The following is a 6,512-nucleotide window of genomic DNA, read 5'->3' as shown; positions in this document are numbered from 1 at the left end:
ACAAAAATAATCTCAAACTCCCAACATTAAAAGGCAATGTTCTAAATAATTCTGGAATCAGTCGAAGAGATCAATACATCATTACAGACTATTTAGCTTATAATGAAAACACTATACATATCAAAATTTGTGGGATGCTGCTAAAGTTATACTTGAACGTGTTCTTCCAAAATGTCAAAGAACAAATTATTCCCACGTGGTATAAACTGTTCCAGAGCACAGCAAAGGATGGAAATCTTCCCAATATTTCTATGAAGCTAACATATTCTAAACATGATAGCACCAGAAAGAAGACTGCAGTGAATATAAGTGAATAAAATTCAGTAATTGTTCAGAAGAATAATAGACCATAGTTAAGGACGGCGCTACTAAAGAATGCAAGGCTGACTGAATGTTAGGAAATCTATCGACATAAACCACACCAATAAAGCAAAAGAGAAAACTCACTTGGTGGTCCCATTAGAGGCAAAAAAAAAAAAGTTTAGATAATATTCAACATCGATCCCTGATACAAACTTAAAATTAAAAAGTATGGAAATATTATTAACATAATAAAGATATCTATCTCAAACCAACAGCCAATATCATATTTGCATAAGTTTATTGAGATATGCTTGGTATTTCTTAAAAGAGAAAGAAAAATAACAATTTAAATAGTGCAAGTTCTAATACCATAAAATTACATTTTCTGTATTTTTACACAATATGTATTAATATATACACTATGTATTACTGCACTGGATTAAAAGCCCCAAACTCTGCAAACTTATTTTACGGGTGCTTTAAGGAATTCTTCAAGGTTCAATTTTGCTTTCATTTCATTTTTGTCCCATGTATCCAACTTTAGCACTTACTGCTCCCCACCCCCATCGTAAGTGACTCCTCTTGCATTTTTGCTGCTTCTCAGTAATCCACGTGCTCATCTTTCACTGATTTCCCAGGAACCTCTCCACAGCGGCTCACCTCATAATAGCAGTAGTAACCATTTATATTCACATCAGAACACTAGAAATCTTTACCCAAGACATTCATCAAAGTCAAGCATTACAAGCATGCAATTCCTGGTGTTCTCTCATTCTATTTCAAAGGAATAGATGCCATAGGACTCCTTTTCAACAATGGTTGCAAATAGAATTGTCTCCCACTTCAACAGCTTATTATTTTCATTATGAAAAGCAGTTAAATATTATTGTTAGAGACGAACTTACAATGAAATGTATGATAATATGAGACTCTGAACTAATTTACTAAAGATCAACACTGGCCTTTTCAGTTGGCATGTCTAAAACCTAGTGACAGAATAGATCACTGAAATAACAAACCGAGTTGGAGACTTAAATCCACTGGAATTTCCAAACCATCGGACCCCCTTCAAAACCACTTTTAAGTAAGCCAATACTCCCTAGACAGTCTGCAAGTGGTGGCTGATAAATATTCATAATTGTACGTCCCTTCCCTGTGCAGAGCCAGCTGAGCGTCATGCCAGAGGTGAGCCACAGTTATGGTGGGCACATGCTGCATCCACAGAACCTTAAAGACCAGAACTGGCAAGGCGTAGGGCCCGGAAGAGGAGAGAGTGGGCTGGAGTCAGTGGGGACTTGGGGGGGAACAATAAGGGGAGACTAGTAATAAACGATGGATGCGTTTGGCTACGTGCTGCAGGCTTCCACGTAAGGGGCATTCTGGAAAAGGCAAAATTGTGGAGACAGTAGAAAGATCAGTGGTTGCCAGGGGTTGAAGGGAGGGAGGTACGAATAGACAAAGCACAGAGAATTGTTAGGGCAGTGAAACTATTCTGTATGATACAGTAATGGTGGATACACGCCATTATACACTTGTCAAAACCCATAGAATGTACAACACTGAGAGTGAACCTAATGTAAACTATGGACTTTAGTTAATAACAACATGTCCACGTTGGTTCATAAATTTTAACAAATATACTAATGCAAGGTGTTAATAATAGGGGGAACTGGGGCGTGGGTGCTGAAGGGGTATATGGGAGCTCTCTGCTCAATATTTTTGTAAACCTAAAATCACCTTAAAAAAACATAGAATCTCTTATTTTGTTTTTTTGAACGGATGAGTACAAGGAACACACCATAGGGATATTGGGAGAAACCAAAATAAGAGTCTAACAGGTTGGCAGCCAAGGTAAGCTCAGACAAAGAGGACAGGTTTCAGGAATATCGAACCCTTAATAAAGAATGGAAGAGGCGGGAGTTAAAGACCCTGATCTTCACAGAAAGGCAGATGGACCACCCCCCGCCCCTCCACCGACCCCGCACCACCTCAAGAGCTCACAGAGGCTCCTCTGCAAAGCAGCTGCTTTCTGCTTGAATATCTTCATCATACGGAAGCTGAAGTCATCAATCAGCCACGAGATCTAGTAGGTGCTTCTGTAATTCACTTAAATGTATTTGCAAAGTTATCTTTAGTTGTAGAGTGAATGTAAAACTTGTATAACCTCGTTTCTTAAAAAATCATGGAGGATTGTTTCTCCTCTGATAGAGTCACGGATGCTAACCGAGTAATGGTAATCCAGGTTTTGATTTCTCTGGTCAAAGAGCTAAAGACATACAGGTGACGTTTTTAAAGTTCTAAAGTCTTAGCCTGTGGTGAATTTGGAAAAAAAAAAAAAAGATTCTATTCAAACCTGGAAAAAACTAGAATTCAATGAAATATATTGAAAGTGGTAAGAACCAGTAAAGTATCCTTCGTACCTATGCATTTGCGCTATTTAAATCTTGCTCTCTTGTTTGGATTACATTTTTAAATAGCTTTTTATTAGCCCATTGTTGCATTTCAAGGACTTTTAGTCTAACCTCGGAAAACTACGTGAAAAGTTATCTAAGAATTTACAATGGGCTCAGCACCCTTACCAGCTTTCTCCTCTCCCATGGGTGAAGCCCTGAGCAGTACAGCATTGTGGTTTGGCATATACATTTTGGAATGGATAAGTTTGGGATTCAAATCCCAGATTCTCTTATTTTTTGACTTTGAGCAAGTTTCTCAACTTTTTTGAGCCTCAGTTCTTGTATTAATAAGAGATTTCCAGAGAAACAGAACCAATAATATATATAAAGAAGAATTGGCTCACACAATGAGGGAGGCTGAGAAGTCCCCTGAGCTGCTGTCTGCTGGCTGAAGACCAAGGAAAGCCAGGGGTGTAGCTCCAGTCTGAGTCTGAAGGCCTGAGGACCAGGGGAGCTGATGGTGTAAATCTCAGTCCGAGGGTGTAAATCTTAATCATCTCCTAAGGAGACAACTAATGTCCCAGCTCAGCAGGCAGGCAGGCAGAAAGGGGACCAATCCTTCCTTCCTCTGTTTTTTGTTCTGTTCAGGCTTTCAATGGATTGGGTGATGCCCGCTCCCACTGGGGAGAGCAATCTACTTTACCGAGTGCACTAATACAAATGCCAGACTTATCCAGAAACCCCCTCACAGACATGCCTAGAAATAATGTTAATCTGGGCACCCCACGGCAACTCGGCTCCAGTCAATGATGCATGAGATGAATCATCACAGTCCTTCATCTGTAAAGTGGCTGAGGACCGTGTAGGGATAAGCGAGCAGCTCATGCACAGTTCTTAGCACAGCGTCTGCTGTGGACTGAATGTCTGTGTTCCCTAAAATCCACATGTTAAAGGCCTAACCCCCAGTATGACAGTGTTTGGAGGAGGGGCCTTTCAGACATAATCAGGGTTAGATTAGGTCATGAGGGTGGGGCTGTCAGGATGGGATTAATACCCTTATAAAAAGAGGAAAAAACACAAGATGTCTCCTCCATCATGTGAGTACACAGCAAGAAGGCGGCTGGCCATCTGAAAACCAGGAAGAGAGTCCTCACCAGACACTAGCTCTGCCAGCACCTTGGTCTTGGACTTCCAGCCTCCAGTACTGTGAGAAATAGATGTCTGTGGTTTAAGCCCCCTGTCTGTGGGATTTTGTTATAGCAGCCAGAACAGGCTGTGACAATGCCTAACACTCAGTAAGTGCTAAATAAACGCTGGCAGCTCCTCTTATGCAAATTTCCTCCCTCTGTATTCCAGCACCTTAGAGAATGTCTCCAGGGTCCATCTCTTATTTCTCTTCTGTACTTGCTTGGTTTATCTCACTAGCTCCATCTGTGGCTTCACGAGTCTGCTTTTACCTCTTCTCAATCTTTTTTGGGCCAATGCCTGATTTGCCCATTTGGTTCCTGATTCCTGTTGCCTCTGGCAGCAGTCTCCTGACTCCATGGCCAGTGGCTGCTGACTAGCTCTACACTATTCCCACTTTCATCCCCTGGCTCCTGAGAGCTGATCCAACGTCCTAGGACAGAGTTCAGGCAAAAGATTTTGTACAAAGCGTTCGTTACAACAATTGGGGAATGCATAAACAGATCCTGGAGCATTTATATGGGTAGGATATTATGCAGCTTATAAAAAATATATGTAAAGAGTTTTGAACAAAACGAAGGAAGGTTTTGCCCCAGTCAGTGTACACTAAGAGCAGATCTGGGGTGGGGAAGAGGTTACAAAGACCTGTGTGTAATTCCGGCCCCACCATTCAGTCACTATGTGACATGTAGTAGTTTCCTCGTCTGTTAGTTGGGGGTGGGAACACCTACTCTTAGGGTTACTCTGACAATTAAATTAGATGACGTGTAAAAACTTCAGCAATCAGGATATTCTGGTAAGAAACAACCCCAAATTCCCAGTGACTTAAAATAGCAAAACCTTATTTCTTGCTCACACTTCAGGTCCATCAAGAGGTGCCTGGGGGCTGTGCTCAGATCATCTTTGATTGGGGACTCAGGCTGACGCAGCCTCTGCTGCCTGGACCGTCACCTGCCACCGTGGCAGAGGGGAGGAGCTAAGCAAATCATGTATCTGACATTCAGTTTCTGCCTGAAATGTCTCATGGCTACGTCTAACTTCAAGGGGCAGAGAATTGCAATTCTACAACGTGTGAAAGGAGGAAAACCAGAAAGACAAGCTAACAGCAACCATGACTATCACAAATATCTACTACAGTGCTCGCTCCTATGGGTTTTATGTATATAACACTATACATTTTTATACATAAGCATTTTAAATGCATGAAAATGAGAACAGAAGATGTGACCATTTTAACAGCAATGACTTTAGATAATCAGATTATTGATGGTCCTTTTTTCCTTCATACTTGTTCTGTAATTATTTACTTTATATAATGTATCTATATTTATTTAAAGTCTTTTTTAATGAATGAGTGAGACTAAGAATATTTATTACTGCTTGTGCTTAGCTGTTTTCATTAAGTATTTTAAGGCATAATGAAATTTAAAAATCATTCTTCAGGGCCAGCCCGGTCGCGTAGTGGTTAAGTTCACATGCTCCATTTCAGTGGCCCAGGGTTCACAGGTTTGGATCCCAGGCATGGACCTACACACCACTCACTCGTCTCATCAAGCTGTGCTGTGGCAGCATCCCACTACAAAATAGAGGACGACTGGCAATGGATGTTAGCTCAGGGCAAATCTTCCTCACAAAAAAAAAGAAAAATCATTCTTCCCTCTCATTCTGTTAACCACAACTCTGGGAGGTCAGCTGTTTGTATGGCTAAGGCATAACGAGGGTACTACTAGTGGAAAAAAACAGATATCCAAATTGTAAGCAGAAGAACAAAGGAGGACGTAAGCAGACTATATATAGCTACTATTAAAGATTCAAATGTTCAACTGATGGCAAATGCCAAAATACGAGTTACAGACTGTACCGCAATAGCATTGTCATGACACCACTAATGAGAATCATGTCTAATAAGCCGCTTCATTTCAACTTGTTTGATCAACCCCAAAATCTCATCTTAGCTGTGTTCAATAAAATCAAAAACAGTATAGCCCTAGATTAAAATATCCTTAAGAAGCATATTAAAAATTATAACTTTTGTAATGGAAAAAGGCAGCTGGACGTCTTTTGAGAATTCCTCTAGGACTGAAGAAACTCTGAACTTGTGTCTAATAAAATAGAAGCTCCTTTAAATTACATTGCAGATTTAATGTCCTCCATTAAATTTCCCCGCATTCAGCAAGGAAAACATTTTCTTTCTGTCTCCTTTTGCAGCTATGAGCCACTGACCTTGCATCCCAGTCTGACTCCCTGAAGAATTGTGACCCCAGAGTCTGGGGACAGGAGCTGGTTGCTTTGAGTCACAGCTGTCTGAGCCAAAGATGTCAGTTGTGTTCTCTTTTGTTTCTTTCTGAGGACAGGGTTATTGGAGACAGCCTTTGAGTTCGATGGTGCTTACAAACCGATCCGAGGCAGCGTAATATTGCATCTCTACCGATGAACAGGATGCAGGCTAATAGCTCATTTGTCATCAAAGATTATTTTTTCTTCAAAAAGTTAACATCATAAAAAAGGTGGAGGATATTGCTTTGTGTTAAGAAAGAATTTTAAAGCATAACAACCCAATGAAATGCGTGAACCTTAATTGGTTCAAACAAATAAGGTAGAAAATATCTTGGAAACAAGTGGGAAAATTTG

Source organism: Equus caballus, chromosome 2 (genome assembly GCF_041296265.1).
Source record: "Equus caballus isolate H_3958 breed thoroughbred chromosome 2, TB-T2T, whole genome shotgun sequence".
Lineage (NCBI taxonomy): Eukaryota > Metazoa > Chordata > Mammalia > Perissodactyla > Equidae > Equus > Equus caballus.
The sequence above is the reverse complement of the archived record's forward strand: the minus strand, read 5'-3'. Positions refer to the sequence as shown.